The sequence below is a fragment of the Zerene cesonia genome, chromosome 12, assembly GCF_012273895.1.
Source record: "Zerene cesonia ecotype Mississippi chromosome 12, Zerene_cesonia_1.1, whole genome shotgun sequence".
Lineage (NCBI taxonomy): Eukaryota > Metazoa > Arthropoda > Insecta > Lepidoptera > Pieridae > Zerene > Zerene cesonia.
In genome coordinates, this window is record NC_052113.1 from 4456019 (window position 1) to 4474658 (window position 18640).

Below are 18640 nucleotides of genomic sequence, written 5' to 3' on the forward strand. Positions count from 1 at the left end.
TAAAGTCTGTACCGTAGTTTTTCGTACTCGGTTTACCCGTTTACGCCTTATTTTTATCTAAAATAATAAACAGAATTTTAGTGCAGGTACACTATTTTCTAGACAACATATTGTATAGACATCTAGCAGAGGGATTGCGTCGCTCAGGCCTCCATTCAAACAGAGTAGTTTTGTAGTGGAAATGGCTTACTAAGGTGATGCGTCCGAATCGCTACCGAAGCCCGATAATGCATTGTCCAGTTACGAACACCCCCCAAAATATAGCGTGCGAAAAAACCTTCACCACCCGCTATCATTAATGTCCCCCCACCGCGCACTAAGCTTCTTTTTTTAATACATAACTTTTTTTCAAGATGCATTTTTACATGTTTCGGCCTAAAACTTTACACACCCAGAAGCGTGAGCTGACTGAAACGGTAACGCCTATCGACTCTCGGATTTCTCTTTCTCACGCGGACAAAGTGCGCGCCGGACGATAGTGGCGCGAGCGAAACAGCCTATCGCTTGCCTCTGCTCCGTCTTAAACCAAGATTAAGGCTCTATTGCGATTTTCCATACGCATATTCTTGGACGCAATGCATTAAACGTCAACGTAGACCACACAGTCTCATGTCAAATATTGAAGATTAAAATGCAATGTATTGGAAATATTTTGTCAATGATAGAAAGTACTTGCGTCTGAAAGAAAGTAAACACTATATGTCTCACTCTAGCGTCCAGTGCGAAGGCATTCGCGCCACGACAATTGAGTTGAGTTGAATTGAATTGAGTTGGTTAAACCGTAAAAATGGTGCGGGCGGGTATCGCCACGCGAGAAAGAGACGAACGAAAGGCGGGTTGGCCGAGACCGCTGCCTTCTTCTCCTCGACTTACGCCGAGGCGCGACTAGTGAACGTCAGCGCACTGACGTGGACGGCCGCATTTGTGTTAGTCTGTGCCTCGTTTGACAGCCACTGAAAAAAATATTTCGCGCGTTTTTGACAGCTGCAAACGAACTTTGTGCGCGTTCGAAAATTAAACTTTTTTAAATGTGTTATTGTATATTATTGTACTGAAGGTGGAATTTGTTCGATCTGTGCTAATTATTTGGCTGTACTGGCCGTTGAGACGTTATTAAGTGATGAATCAGCGAACGCCGGCTAATTAACAGCGTCACTGCTACGAAAACAAATCTCGTAACTCCGATATTTTATCGCTTGGATATTGTAAGTATCATGTTGCAATGACATTGTGATCCGCGTCTTTTTTTGTAACTTTATATTTTGTTTTTTTTTGTAATAGTTAAAATGTATTAACTTAATACCAATTAAACTGACCAATAAGTGACAAACAAATCTATTGTAGTGATACCTGTTGAGTATAGTTCACAATTAATAAACAAAAAGGTGAACAAAACTAAACACAAGTATATTTCCATAAAAAACATTGACATGCATTTAAAACATGTATCATAAAATAAATTAGTGCTCGCTATTTTACATTACCGCGACCTTTACGATTCGAGCGCAAAAAAGGTTCACATTAAAAATCCAACGACTAACGAACAACATTATAACGCACCGACGACCGCAATCACGCTTATGAAAAACAAATGATAGTTTAAAATTAACTTTACGAAAAAAAAAAAAGTTGGGACGCAAAAAGTTCATATTTTTACTGACACGTTGGAAAAGTTCAGACGGGGCGGGGCGAGCGCTTGTCGAACAGCTGATTGGTTCGGGTACATCGTGTATAACATTTTTCCGTAGGTATTTTTTGTACATATATTATATATTTTTTTTTTTACATGAAAACTATGTTTATCGGAGAGGCATTAATGAGAAATTCAAGAATTTCGTAACGAGTTTTTTGTGGGATGAAATTAGTTATCTATATGTGAATGCTTTTTTGAATCTCATATGTTTTGGTGGTTATAAATTAAAAATGTGTTTCATTATTAAGGCATTTCGTATATAAAATAATGCAATAAATGATTATTAGTAATTGTTTATTTATATTGTGTGTATTTAAACACAATAGATTAAAATATCAATCAAATTATAATATGTTCTGATCTCTAACTATATATAGTCTGAATTAAAGTTGCAACTTAAAAAACGGTTTAAATTTTAACATCTTTGAAAAGTGAAGTAATATTACTTATAATTTATTATTTTCACAACATCCTATTTCACTTATTTATCTATCTAGCGATTTCTTTATTCCGGTTGATATAGAAACCCTGCTATATACATTAAATTAATTGGAACATAAGATATACATTAATAAAAAAAAATTTTTTGGTTATTATCATAAATATCATATAGGTTTTGGTTAAATTTTCTAAAGTCGCTTAAAAATCCCTGTTATACAATAAAATACTTATCTAAAATGCCTTATAAACTAAAATAAATATACATAAAATATAATACAAATACGTTATAACACTAATGTATATGTTCTTCCATATCATCACATCGCATCTCATTCATAATATAATTCATTGAACTCAATCAACACATGATTCATTTGTGTCTAACTATGAATCATACGATTCAATTGTCCACTTTTAATTTATTGCTCGAAAATCAAGACATAAATATGACTCAATTTAGAGACTTCAAGAATCCAATAACATTATAACATGCTAAAATTCATATTTAACTAAAACCTTGATCATTATTGAGTTTCTTTTAAACTTAACGTCACACGTTATTTGTATAATATTATATCTACTTAATAAAAAGTGTCTCATTAATTGCAAGTCAAATAAAGTCGCCCCTAGAGGTAAGAATAGAAATGCTAGCATCCCGACATTTTACGACAAACAGAACACCGTCTCTGACATCAAGTTTTATAACCGAACAATTACATTTAATCAGACCATTTTCCCGTCCCTCACCAGCATGCCATAAAAACGTAAGTGTAAAAGAGACAAACGTAACGGTACAGCTACGCCCATCAATATCTAATTGCTTTTATTATTTTAAGGCATCGTAATCATTATGGCCGCAATAAAAATTGTAATTACTTCTCATTAGTTCAATTGAGAATTTTCTAGACACGGTTTAGTTGATAATATGTTGACTGCGAAACGCTGTTGCAACGAAATTATATTAGAATATTTATATTGAATCACTCACTTTTCAAGAACAAGGGAATTATTCTCCCAGGTGAAATCAGACGATACATTTTATGATCGTCAGACACGGATCATATCAATCAATATTAATGATCACATCGAAATATGGAACTAATCGATGTTTTTGAAATTTAAATATCCGTAAGTTTTAAAATTTTGGAACATCGATTAATTTAATAATTGCTGCTTTAATAATACGTTAGACGTTTCCGTGTTAAGACAAAATTACGTTTTTATAATATGTAATCAGTTACGCTGTATTACATCACACTTAAGTTTTTCTATGAACTCGTTGTTATTCATTTGTATTTTACCTACACCTCTATACCCCATAATAGCTAATTTTAATAATCGGGAATGTCTTTTAAGACAATAAATTTATAGCATTACATTAAAACGCAAGCGGATCACCCGAAGTTCATTAAAAGCGCTTTCCATGAATCCCCAGTGCTATTAAGTTCACGAAAGGGCGCGCGAAAAGCATCCAACGAGGAAAACTTCAGCGAAAAGTTTGGTGGCACGCACGTGGTTTACACGTGGTCTTGAGTGAAAAATCGCGCAGGTCCCGCGCGCTCCTTGTCGCCCCTCCGCCTCCCCGCACCGCACTCAACTCTATCCTTTCTAAACGAGCTCTACTAAGATTTGCCATTTCCGTATTCACTTTTCAAACAGCGAATTGGCGCGTGCAACAACATTCGATTGCGATATTCCTTTTTTGAATTAAAACATAATTGTTTTTTTAATTTCTCTGTCAGTTGTTTTATAGATTGCCAATGAAATATTTATTATTTTTAGTATCTTAATATAATTGTCGGCTGCGCTAAAATATGCACAATAAATAACATTCAATGTCACTTCCATATAATAAAATATAGCAAAATTGAAAAACGAATGCACTTTATATGCATCGTAAAAATTAATATACTATATTATTAACATCGTCATGATTATTATTTATAAATTTGATAATAAAAATAATTTCTTCGTTGGCAGTCAGGTTGCTGTTTTAATAAACATATGTTCATGGGCGGTAGTCATCGCTTACCATTAAGGAAACTTTCAGCTCATTTGCTGAAAGTTCCCTCAATCGTAAAACAAACTTCTTCAAAAAATTCCTTCTCATATTTATGAATGAAGTCAGACTCAGTTTTTCGTAAAGTATAAAATTTATCAGATGAAGAAATCCTCTAAAACAATTTAACATAAAAACTAAAAAGCAATGTCAAGATTATGCTCCGCGTTCTTAGTAGGTTCCTATTGTAATAAAACTCAGATTTTCTGTTAGAGTGACATAACGTCTATAAAGATAGTACTAGTTATGTAGCCGCAATAAATGAATTAAATATAAAATAATAAAATAACATTAATTTTTAACATAACATTTTTTGATATAAAATCAAGTATATTTCTTATAAGACCCCACTGACTACCGAATTCCCAATTAGTGGGAACTGCGTTTCGGTTGTCGGTGGCTTCTCCCTTAAAACTATGTTATTTATTAAATATTTTTTTAATCTTCAACAGTCGCAAGATCCGGTCCTGTGACGGCGGCAAGCTGTTTTACCCTTATTTGAAAACGTCTTCCCTCCAAAGGGACTTCCTTTTTGCCAGTGGCTCCGGTAAGTAACCACTCTGCTATTGTAGGATTATAGGCACCAAGGCATTCCATATAAAATAAACAATCTAGATATCAAGCATTGGGTTGTCTTATCGTACGAATGTTAGAGTGTTCCCTCCACGTATTGCGATAATACATATGTCGTTGTTATTGTATTACAATGCAGTTTTGTCGAATATATGATTCATCGCGATGCGGGCAGTGGAGCGAAGGTAAGATTCGATAGAATGAGGGTCGAATTTTGACTGCTATCCGATCCAAGTGACAGATACTGACATGGAAAATCTAATAAGAAATAATGTTGTGCTAATAATTTCAATGTTTGTTGTGTTTGAATCTTATTCGTTTAGTTAAATTTATTTACAGCTTATACACATTCATATTTTACATTTTTTTCATTTGGTTCAAATTTGCCAACAGCTTGGTGGAATTAATAGTGCCATCAGGCAGTTGTTTTAATTAAATAACTAGAAATCGCTCACTCTCTGCTTCTAGAACATATATAGCCTATAAGCAAACAGGGTTTTCGTACTAATCAAACTGTGAAAGAATTTAAAATCGGCCCAGTGCTTCCTAAAATTAACCTATACTTATAATCTCACAAATTTTAGATCCTTATACACCCAGTTTAACGTTATAGTTCGAATTAAAGAAGTGAGATATTATTTTATATGAGTTTGAGCAACCTATGTTTATTCTTTCGAAAGAAACCACATACGACAACCACGAGTCGACACTGCATGCGATTCAACAATTTTGTAAGACGAGGGCAGCTGAAGGCTGTATCCTTTTGCTAACTTTGCCCAGTCCATTCCTTTATTCAAGTCGTCAATCCTTGTTCCTTTTAATTCCATGCAGAGGGTTATGTCTGCAAATATTCATGGGCGGTGGTGACCGCATACTATCAGGCGAATCACCAACCGGTAGCCGCTCTGTGATATTCTATATCAAACATCAGTATAAAAAAAGAGACAAATATAATATTATGAGATACCTGAAGTAGGCAATTATTAATTTGTTTTAATAAAGGGTTGTCTAACAAACATTTTAATATTCAATTGAAAACAAACAGTAGCCGGCAACGAGTTGATAGCTTTGACAAACTTACAGCTAAAACATTTCGTATAAGACGAATTTATAGATTCAGTATTCTAAGGTTTTATTTTAACTTATTTTACTTTTGAGTATAAATAAGAAATACGAGTTGAAATAAGGAATTAGCAGTATGTTAAGATGTACTGACAGAAAGTTTGAATGATCGTTTATGAATGAGAGAAGCGCGAAGGAATTTGCTTTAGGATTATATAAAATATGGTTAACAAAGAAAGTTTAAGAACGGTACATTTTTAAGCTATTTGGGTGACGATTTTTTTAATCTTCTAATTGAATATTATTTGAAAATATGGATCATCGTAAATTGTCAATTAGTCAAAAAGTTAGTAAAGTAATAATATGCATTTAAATCTAAACATGATTTTACACCAACAAAAATACGCAATAAAATACATTGTGTCAAGACATATCTAAGAAATTTAAAAATATATCCATAGGTAAATGTTTTGGCATAATCATCGCGACATTATGCCTCTTAGAATTAAAATTGTTAATAGTTGCGTTATTTATTATGTACATTAATTCCTGTATCACTTTGTGTCCGTATTTAAAATTTAAATTATTGGTAACAATTATTTATCACCGCATAAAATTAAACATATCGCAATATATTACATTTTAACAAGAAGATCAAGTGAAAAGTGGATTTTTCCTTTCTCATATCAAAAAGAGCCAGGCAAAAAGAACATTGCGCAAGCGCCGCCATAACTCCCCAAATAAAAGGATATGAATACTTGTAATGATTGCTTAATTCTTTCAAATTGTTAGTTAAATTATTTTATTAACACAAGTACAGGTTTCCGGATCATTAGATTATTTCGAATCAAAACATGGGAAGGTCCTTGAATGCAAATGATGTAAATGTCATGGGGGCTCATTAAACCCGTAGTTGGATACTTAAATGGTTTAATCTTTTAAATTGCTTAATTAGTTCGGAATTATTTCGTAACTTATCAGTTAGCAACCATTACTTTACATACAAAGTATTTTGGAAGTTTTATTGCTTACTTAATATGGACATGATGGTTTGGAAAACACGAAAAAAAGCGTTTGGAGATTATGTACCTATAGGAAGAAATGAAATAACATTCTGATCGATCGGTGTAACAATAAATTTATGCAAAAAAAAACCTCATATATTCTGCTCTCTTTATAAAACCCAGCATCGCGTTTAAGAAATTTGAAATTCGAAATTATAAATCATTTGTAATGTACACAAAGATATAACAATAATTTATACATCATCATCATCATAATATTAATATACATATATGGATGTACGATACATTCTTGATAATTGATAGACTTATGATTCACGACAGTATTTTAAAGAATAAATTCGTAATCCAAAAAACCCTACCTATTAAAAATACATTATTCGATTATATATATAAACATGATACGTCGTAATTAACAAGACATCAACCGGTAGCCGAATCTAGCGCCGGCCAGTTTGTCACCAACAAAGCACGTCAACACAAACTACATTTATTTAACAAAGCAATTAACATGAGCCGAGATGTCATATTCACATTCTTTTAATTATTTCGCAGAACACTTGGCACCCTCACTATTAGGGCGAGGTAAACCTGAGGCAATGCAAGCATAATATTTCAAAAATTTTACCCGTATTTGGTCGCTTACATCTTTGAAAAAATCATAATACGTTCAAATAAATATGTAGTTTATTGTCTTGTATCTAATACTTGCTTGATGTTTTTTACCTAGTCCTTTTTATCGTAGTCATTAACAATAATTAAGCTAAAGACGTGGTATTATATTTATTTTATACGATTCATTATGGTTTTTGTGACACTAAAACTACTTTTTTGGGTTCCTTACTAAAACAATGTAATCGTAAAGTAGAGTACGATTTAAGATACACTAGCTGTGACCCGCGGTTGAAACCGCGTAAGTCCGTATCCCGTAGGAATATCGGTATAAAAAGTGCCTGTGTTATTTTAGTTGTCCAGCTATCTACGAAGCAAAATAGTATTACTATTCACCAATAGATGTCAGGGAAAAAAAACACGAATAAAACACGAATATGACATTTTCTAAAAAAAATTCCTAGCTAGATCGATTTATCGCCCTCGAAAACCCCTATATACTAAATTTCATGAAAATCGTTGGAGCCGATTCCGAGATCCCAATTATATATATATATATATATATACAAGAATTGCTCGTTTAAAGGTATAAGATACAAATAATTTGACGTTTGTGACGATATAAAATTAGCACGTTATTTCCCCTAAGAAAAGGGCCAATCCTTTATTTCATGCTTGCGGTTGTTTATCTAACTACGATCTATGTCGATATTAAGTGAAGTCCCGTGTCCCCTACTGGGGTATGGGGCAGATGATATACATCTGTTTCACTGATCGATTTTCTTTATGGACAAGTAAGTGATCAGCCTTCTGTGTCCTGCCAGACCGAGACATTTTTTTTATTGTCCCCTCCGGGAATCGAACCCAGGACCACTAGGTTCTACGCTCACGCGTTTACCACTGTAGCAAGGAGGCGTCAATGTCGTATGTCGATATACTTGGCACAAAAGTTTTCCAACATCAAAGTTAAGTTTGTTACTCGAGCCGCTTTTACGGATCCTTGGAGGTCCGACTCGCACTTGACCGGCTTTTTTGTAGAGCATGCGCACTAGATGTTAATAAAATGCTATGAGCCATTTTTTTACTAAACATTAAGACATTCTAGACATTGATAATAGGTAGATAGTTTTTTTTGTCACATGGAATATTAGTGGCGTCGAAAAGGTCATTTTATGTCAATTCATTATTTATCTTATTTAAATGACCTTTTTTTGTTCTTCTAATATGAGGTAGTAAAAAGTTTAGATAGTACAAACGTACTATACAATGGTGACTATACTAAACATACACAAAGCATTTAGTAAGTAATATTAACAACCTCAAAAAACCAGTCCAGGAAAAAACCCTCGACTCGAGTCTTTAGATATTTTTTTGCCACATCTTGTTGGGTAATTATCTTAAATAAGCATACATGAAGTATCTAATTAAACTGTCTTAATTTAAACATCAGCTAAACACTTTAATTTCTCGATTAATTCGAAACACGCGTTATTAAACAGGGAAAAGTTCGCAAAAAAAGATAATTATGCACCCGGCGAATCGATACCATTCATCAAAGTCACAAAAATAATGCTATTCTAAAATGTAGGACGTGTATCAGAGAGTTTGCCAACGAATCCCATGGCTACGTAATAATACCAAAATGAAGGGTTGTAAACGCTTCGAAATTTAATGAAATATTTGATTTATGCCCGCCGTGAATCAGGTAGCTTATTATAAGAATATATCATTAAACATTACATATATAATTAAATTCGAACTTAGCCCGAAGCTACCCCAATTTAAGCGGTGCCGCCGCATTATAATTTTAATAAAATTGCCCGCCGCCCGATAAAAATATACGTAAAGAAACAACAAAATTATAACACATCTGATTGATGTATTATTTGGTAATTTATCGGCTGTAATTACATTGTAATAATGGATAATGCTTCGGCGCGTACGACGATTTATTAGTATTTATTAAAGTATGAATTATTGTATAATTACTGGGATGAGAGCTTCCAAACTAAACAGAGCGGTTGTTTTAGGGTTGAATTTATGAGTGATTCTCGGAGTCGGTCTAATCGCATGTTTGCGATCGCGCTATGGGCGCCTCTTACATTAATGCGTAGATGTAAAAACACTACACACGAAGGATTATGTCTCATAACTCGACTTAGTTCTGAGAAGTTATGATCGGTTTCTAATTTAATTTTATGATAGGAGTCAATTTGTACGTTTTATTAACAATTTGGATACATAAAAAAATAATGGTAGAATAAATATTTAAAAGAAGCTTTTTAGGTGGATTGAATTAACTCTTTATATCATAGTTTAGTCAGAATTCCTTGAGATAACAACTTCATACGATCTTACAAAAGCAAATTAGAAGTTCTAACATAAACAAATCTAACATCGATTGCACGCATGTAACCGCTTGTGCAACGCCTACGTTATATAATTAATTGTTTTTATAAAAAAGCCATAACCGTTACTTTTATGGCTACCTCTTTCACGGACAAACAAACACGTACAAAATTAATAGTTTAAAGGGCCTCGTTTGCGCGTCGTAAAGATGATACCCGATAGTACTTAAGATAAAATTCACAGATGTTGAGTTTGTTATTATGACTAATAATTTATACCTCGACATAATAATTATTGTACGCCATGCACCGGTACTGCTTAAGTATTATAATAGGCTGTTAATACATCTATCTGAAGTTGAATACGGTGTTCTCAAGCTATTTTAACCTTCAAGGCGAGGGGACAAGGCTTAAACTTGTCTGAGTGATTATTTAAAAATATGCCAATAAACAATAATGAATGCGAGATCGACGTGTTCACGTATTACAGGAATGTCTTTTAGATTATAATGTTTATTACAAGTAACTCGTTATTGATAATTATTATTTGAACAACTAGGATTAGTTGGGTTATTCACAGGTATGGTACACTTACCTCGTAGCACTTAATGATAATTAATTATACCGTTTAATTACGATATTATCGTAGAGTGTATATTAAATTATAATAGTGGAGGGATTGGGGATAAATAATAAAATGTAATGATTAAAAATTCATTCGGTGGAAGGTAGATTCAGGTGAAATAGGTAAGTACTACAAAATTATAGAATATTTTACGCAAGTTTTTTGTGAGGGTAGAAAATTTTAAGTGTATCATTTCAACTGTATATATAATAATTAATATTTTCAGCTCAGACCAACGTCACCTTAGCTAAAACAACTTTTGTCTACAAATATCAGAAACAAGTGATTTTAACTGAAGGCATCGTTCAAAACAACTATTGCCTGATTTTTGCATACAAAGCCGTTTCTACTGCGAGTTTTGATTGCAACATATATGCATTATTTATTACAATGTTTCGAACACTTTCAGTCACAGGAAGACAGTCTCAAGATAAAAATATAAGGAACAAGTCACGTTTTAAATTCGTTAAATAGTCACACATTTCAAAATATATATAGATTTTTAATTAATTGTTTCATTTGTTAAATATTGAATGTTCTAATATAAGCATAAATTGGCCTTGAAACATATCTAATTAGTGCTTTATAATTAGCAACAGGTTTAATATTACTAAAGTCTTTTAAGATTATATTTTTACGACAATGACTTTGTAATAATGTACTTGTATTAAATTAAGTATTTTATAGCCAGCATTAAAATGTAATAAAGCAAATTATATCTTTATCAATACTTAAATACTTATTAAGAGACCGCAAGGTCGAATAAATTGTTATTTTCCATATTAAGTATTTTTAATATAACGCGTCATTAGTGGTTACCTAGTAAGTATAAGATTATATTATCTGTGGCACTATGTAGATAAGAATTATGCAACGAAGTATGTATACCTATACGATATATCTATTGAATATTTATTATTTTGTATCGATAGAAACAACTACTGTATTATAAATTTGATTTAAGGCATTTAACATATATTTAGTTTATATATCTTGTATATTCCCAAATCCTTATAAGATACTACCCATCACTTTAATATAAATGTCTTGTACCATAGACATTTATAGTTATGAAAACAACTAATCAAGTTAATCACTAAGCTCAAAATAGCTTTAGAATTTTAACAATACAACATTAAAGCGTTGTTAATCGAACAATAGCTGTCTAAAACGTGTCACTGAAATCAAACTGAAATATAAAACCATAATACTGAATGATAGGTAACGGTATGTCCTTAATTAATATGTAATTAAGGTGTTTATTACTTGATAACAGGCCTAATTATGTTATTAATAGCACATTAGGGTCACGTGACGTCATCACGCATTATTAATATTAAAAACGAAATGCCGTTACAGTGCGTAATTATTTATTCATTAGTTCATTAATATCATATACCATGTGTAGATATAATTATTACTATTAGTATGTTCTGGTATTTGAAAGTTTCAAACGCAATATAGCGATGTATTTGATCATTGATGTATATTGTGTTCTATAATGGGATGGGCTTATTACGTATTGTATCTTTTGAAAATATTAAAATATTTGGTAATAAGCTAATTCTTCAGTTCTAAAGAATTTATCTTCGGATAGCCTCTCTCCTAAAAACTCTCAGGATATCAGCTTGATACTATTTCAACAGGGTTAGACAAAAGTATGGATGGCGAGAAAATGAGAAAAAAATTACCGTGGCCTTTGAGTCAAATACACTAATTTCCCAAATATCTCACCATTTACCATAACATACCATGACATTACGCAGGTTAACGAACTATCTCGCCCTCACTTATAACTTTGAAGCTTTATCATAAGTATGTTTTATTAAAATTAGCTTATTTTATGTTTTAGTCACTTAAAATGACTGCCCGAGCTCAATTTTATTTCATTTATTCTTTAATAAAAATGTAATAAAGTACGAATGATTACGATAGATAAAAATCTAGCAAATGAAAAAATGTTGCCACTCGTGAAAGCAGTGGTAATTTCGTAGAAAAAAACAGACGATTTGGAAATAAAATCGCTAATGACTGAGGCCATTAAGTAAATTATTTTAATTATAACTTGCTATTTCGTTTATTCATTTTGGTAATTTCGTTGAATATTTAAAATAAGAAGGGTGAAGTGTTGTTTAATACTGAAAAGATTTAAATCGCAACTGTATCGTGACGTGACCTTTTTTATTTATGTATCACTGAAGCGATGTCTTGTTACAAAGGGCTACAACTTGATTTCGAGTGGAATGCACACGAGCTAATTGCATTTAGTGTGTTACATATGTACCTATAATTTAATTTTAATTATGTTCTAAGTTCTAATCACGTTTTGTGTATTAAAACAATAAGTTTTATCATAATTAACAGGTAGATAATAGGGTTGCCCTATGAAAGATTTTTGAACTTTTATAATGCAATAGCAGACCTACGTTTTAACGTATATTCAACATAAAGTCTTTTAATTACGATAACATCCATATTATATATCATCCCAGAATTAACATTCTAATAAATAATAGAAGGCTTATAATAGCTGTACTTATAAAAAATCTCATAAGTTTTTTTTTATTTGATTTAAGACGCTAATTTCTCAGGGAAAGGGAAAATTATTTTACTGTTGTTTATGTACGTGGTCCCTAAGTGGTTAGGTTAACGAGCGAAGTTGATGTGGCCAGAAAAATGCAATTCAGGTGAGTTCACTCGTGTGGTTTATACGCCTATCGCCATAGATTGCTTGTTTGACACTATGCGGTATGTGAAACAACATTCCACACGCATCAATGTAAATCTACATTTGAATGGACTAGACATATAACAATATGGAGTAAATTAAAGATTGTGAATAAGTAGAGTACTTTCAGAATTCAAAGCGTTTTTGTCGTTTTTAATTAGCGACAGTTAAAAGATAAAGGATACGAATTTTGTATTTATAATGAATTAAAATTTGTTAACCTACCTATAGGTAATTAAACATGTTAAACTGTATAATGAGGTTCGTATGTCATTTAAAAATCTCTTAACGTTGTATGTCTAAATTTGGTCATGCACTTAAAAAATTAAAGATTGGAATATCGAAAACCCGAATTTTATTATAAGAAATTAAATTAATATTTCAAAGAAACCGAAAACAGAGCAAGATGATATAAAATTAAACCGAATTAAACCCGTTCATTTAAAGACCTCTATCTTAGTGAAGAGTTTGCGACGATAAAATATGGAGAAGGTATCTTTTTCGTATGAACAATGGACATGCTAATACCGCTCTTTCAACCTTAGTTTTTAAAACTTTATTCTCTATTGCTGTGAAAGCGGAGATTAATTTAATAAGTATTTGTAGAGGTAAAGTATATGTAAAAGTAAATCATTGTAGTAAAAAAACACTACAGCATAATAATTAACAATTTGTAAATTAACTCGACATTTACGTAGCTTAATCTATTTACTTAAAAAATAACAAAACAATTAGTTATGGGTGTACCGAGACTGTTATTGAATAAAAAAAATGTAACACATTACCACCTCTGAACCCTCGAATTCATAACTCCAAGTTACAGGACACAGACGGACGTCTGAATGGCGTCTCATTATCTTTAATTATATACCGATTCTTCAAGCACTCCGCTTTGCAAATCGAATACATTTATCTACATTTAATCTACATACATTTAAATTCGTTACATTAGCAACATCTTTGTTTATTTGTTTCGGTCATAAACCTTTAATTCTTGTACCTTTAGCATAAAAATTTAATAGAAGAAAGTCATATAAAAATGGAACTAAATATAGCATGCTACCTATTAACATTGTTAAGTCAATAACATTATTAAATAAATTAATAAAGAGGTAATTGAGTATTGTTATAAATCACATAATCGCTGGTTAATTTAAAAGATGTGACGATTATTAGAAATCGTTGAGTTTAGTTTACTACGATTCCATTCCGTTACATTCAGGCCATAAATAAGATAACTAATCTTAACGTGCTCCATTTTAAAAGCAATACATTGCTACATTCCTCACTTTTGCAAGAGCGAGTTCCATATATATGAAGCAATGGAGCGTGCACTTTCAATTCATTTCAGTTTTAGAAGGGTCGCGCGAGAACGTGGTAGAGGCACTCTATTACTCTCTGACTACTGTGTACGTTTGCCGCTGCCCTTTTGTTTTGTCTTTAGCATTTTATCGAGTGGAAATTTGCATATAACATATTAGATTGGATTTATAATATTTATTACATTATGTTAATTTTAAAAATACGAACGCAGGTTTTATTAAGAAATGAAAAATATATTTAGCAAATGGAAAAAAAACTGAGGATTTTTTATACAATGAGTCTTTTTTATACAACTTTGTCCCGAAAATTACAATTAATTTTTATTAGGTGCTCTATGAATATTATATCAGTATCTGTTCAGATGATCAGTATCAGTATTCAGTATCAATGCGTTTTTTTTATACTCATATATTGCTATAAAGTATATGTATATGCATATGCAATGTATGCATAGTTTTTTTTATAAATAAAAACATTTCTACTGGTGTGTAATTTACAACCATCTTTTTATAACTTATACATATGAATCAAATTTGAAAATTTATCGATAAATCAAAAAAACAACCCTTTACATTGTACTGTTTTTGAAAGCAGAAAACTAGAAAGGTTTTGCTAAAATTTTCACAAATTCCGTTTTACAACAATTAATAGAAATAAAGGAGTAAATCTGCTAACATTCCATAGCTATGGCCCCGTAAGCCACTGGAAAAAACAGCTTCAAATAGACAATCTCTAGTACTTAGAGGGTAAAAAGGGGAAACCGGGCTAAAAAGCGTAATTATCATGATTATTTAGGTCGTAATGCGACTATCCCACCACCCAGTCATTAATCGCCCCCTCTCCCTCCCCACTCTCTTTATTATTTCGTTTCAATTATTTTTGTGATTATCTTTTTATGGCGGGCGCATTAAAACTCAAAAATAACAGCGCATTAAAGATAATTTGAATCGAAATAACACGATGTTCGCTCTTCGCACTTTTTATGAATTATATTATGGAGTTGTAACTGACTTCGTTTGACATTTGGAAATTTTATATCGCTTTTTACTTATTGTTTGCGATTTACTTTACATTAACACTTTTCTTATATGCCATTTCTTTTACGTGCCATTGGATAAACATAATTGCTATTTTATTTACGCTGAAATTAAATAACACGATTGTACCGAACACATGAGGTAAGGGCATTTGTGTGGATTAATTTTACTATTATGCGACTAAATAAAAACGCTATTATATTTTATAGCTTTTAGTTTTTTAAGAATCTATTCAGTCAAATTATTCTATACCATTAATAATAACAAACATAATTATAACGCGACGCGTGACTATTAACAATAGAAGTTGGATTTGCCAACCCCTTATTCGTATTACTAATGAATCGCAGATTCATTTGAAAATAAGCTTTAAATAATATCAGGTACAGTTTAAAGTCGTCTAATCATTGCCATAAATGCATTATTATAAACCTTTATGGATGGGCAATTTTTATGATTGTGCTCGTACAGATGTATGAAATCGTTAAATCTTCAGTTTGGAGCGCCGAAGCACGATCTTTTTACATTATAAAGTTTAATTGCGTTATTGTTGTTTAAGATATTAATTGCATTTGAACAATGGTTCTTCGATTCGTTTCAAAAATTATAATTATGGATTTAATTTTTGTAAGTTATATTATGACAATCTAGGAACAAATAAACTATAGATGCATTATAAAAATATCTAGTGAATTCAATAAATTCCAGCGTCGATCTTGACATCTTTAAACTGTGAATGACCATATTAAGTGAATGAGATATGTGTTAACTTATTTACTTTTGTCTAGGTTTCGCCTAAAGAAAACTAAATTACCGTTTTTGCAAATATTTATACAGTAACTTTAATATGCATATTCATATTCAAAATGAAAGTAAAACTTTTAACAAATGCATCAATAAAATGTAAACTTAAACGTTCTATCATCACATTCCCGCCAAAAATCCAATGATTTATATCACAATACACGGCATCGTACCGTGGTCGCACAGAGTATACAAACATTATTTTATCTGTGCGCGGTTGCGTTCGGAAAATTGAAAGTGGCAGTGCGAAAGCATGGAGCATTGATGTATCCGCTGATCTATTATTATATTTAGCGCACGTTAACCGGGCATCGGTGAAAGCGAAACCGATTTCAATTGTTATCTCACTCGGCCGTTAATTGACCGATATTTGTAAATGTACGCGGGGTTAATTTTGTGTTTTAATCACGCTAGTTTTAACGGTTGACGGCTGTATACAGGGGAGATCGAAGCATTGTAATTCCAATTTTGAATTGTTGCGCTTGGGAAATTTTAATGCTTGACCTTATTCATAGAACTAATATGTATTTATTCTAGTTGACAACTAATGTTGTTTCTTTTTCTTGTATATGATTTATGCGAGTATTATATAGTTAGAAATATAGTATTATTCATCCTGACGTTTCGAATAGCTTACAGCGAGTTTGGGCACAGGGTGACTGAGATGTTACCTGTCTTAATTGGTCACACAAAAAAATAAATGTACACTCTCATTGTTGTTGGCAACATGGGCTGATAGTGTCTTCTCGTCTTAAAATGTTTGTCATGACACATTGTGGTCTCTTCTACATTGACCATATAAAAAACAAATTGGTAGCCGACTGTACGAACATATATGTTGATATCAAAAAAGCATATTACAATAAAGGAGATGTTTTTAAGTTTCCTCGCACCTCGAATCCTGATATCAAAATTTGTTTGTCTTTATACTCAAACATACCAAAAGACCAGACACTATCAGACAATACTGCCAGCATCCAAAAAAATGCTCAACATTTTTATAAATAAATTATTGTCATTCTCTTTACAAAACATTAAAACAATATTAGATTCTTTTCTTAGACATGGAATATGAATAGAAAAATTGATTTTGCGAAACTGTACAGGTACTTAACTAAAAGGTATTTGAAAGGGAATGTGAGTCGGTAGACACATGTATCCACGGATTACTTCGATAGTTTACGTATCTTTTATATAAAATAAGATAATGTATCTAAATCTACGGCTCCATCCACATCTTTTGAAACCATTCATACATATTATGCGAAGTAGGAAATGGCATGTGTGTAATATTGATCAAGATTCATGCTTCCTGAGTCTGTGTTCCCCGTCGAGTACAATCTGTAGGTCTGCAAGAGAAGGGAAGGTACCTTCTAGGAAAGCGTCTCCATCTTAGACCACATCTCGGCTTATCATCAGGCGAGATTTTGAAGCGCTGCCCTATTATGTATAAATAAAATATATTTTATTAGTAACATATTTCTTAGAAAATAAACTACATTGAGTACTTACAATATAATCTGTGTTAGTTAAATAGACTAAATAAATAAAAATCGTTTATTTTGCAAAAATACGTAGATTCAACACAAATCAAACACGACGATCGCCTCAACTAGGAATAAACCTGTGCTAGAGACGACCGACGCCATCCACTCTAGACCTAGCCATCGTTGCTAAATTCAGACACAAACAATTACATTTATTTAAAAATACAGAACAAAATCAGTTATTTAAAAAGCTTATTTAAAGGTTAGGACTATATGATATATCCGTCCTACGTAGTGACAATTTATTAATACACAATAATAAAATGCATCGCGTAATTCGACGATAAATCACGCATTATTGCACTTCACAGTAGCCGCTACATTTCCTAGCAATTGTTCCCTTGATGTGCGCTATAAACTTTTGTTTAGACTATTAATACATCAGTTCAAAGAGCCCTGTCAGCGGTTGTTTTAAAGCTATTATCGTATTATGAGACCGTTTACGCCAACATTCGCTGTTTAAAGTTAATTTATATACATCTGCTTGTGCGTGTGTGTTTAATAAGTTCCTGATTACTAATATATACATACTATATTTTATGGAAGGACGCAAAAATTCGAAATATAAGCATAAAAACTTAAAGAAAATAAAGAATAAAGGTATAAGGTATACCTTGAGTTTAGAAACCAGACAATCTGTCTCGGATTAACTTATTAGTCACTGCAAGAATTTCTCTGCAGTCTTTCTTTACATCAAAATTTTGTGTTATATGTAAGAATGTGTTTTAATTACAAAATTCTATCGTAATCAATTGTTTACATTTAT

The 18640-nt window shown here is 31.9% G+C and overlaps 1 protein-coding gene across 4 annotated transcripts in view; it reads left to right on the forward strand.

Moving 5' to 3' along the window:
- Positions 1-875: 875 nt before the first annotated feature.
- LOC119830836 (POU domain, class 6, transcription factor 2) overlaps positions 876-18640 on the forward strand; it is a 106645-nt gene continuing 88880 nt past the window's right edge. For 2 of the 4 annotated variants that reach the window (XM_038353988.1, XM_038353990.1), the window contains exons 1-2: positions 877-1205; positions 4646-4740. The gene's annotated coding sequence lies outside the window, so the exon portion shown is untranslated. Of the gene's footprint in view, positions 1206-4645; positions 4741-18640 lie in introns of all 4 variants that reach the window. The other 2 variants (XM_038353989.1, XM_038353992.1) reach the window with 2 other exon arrangements.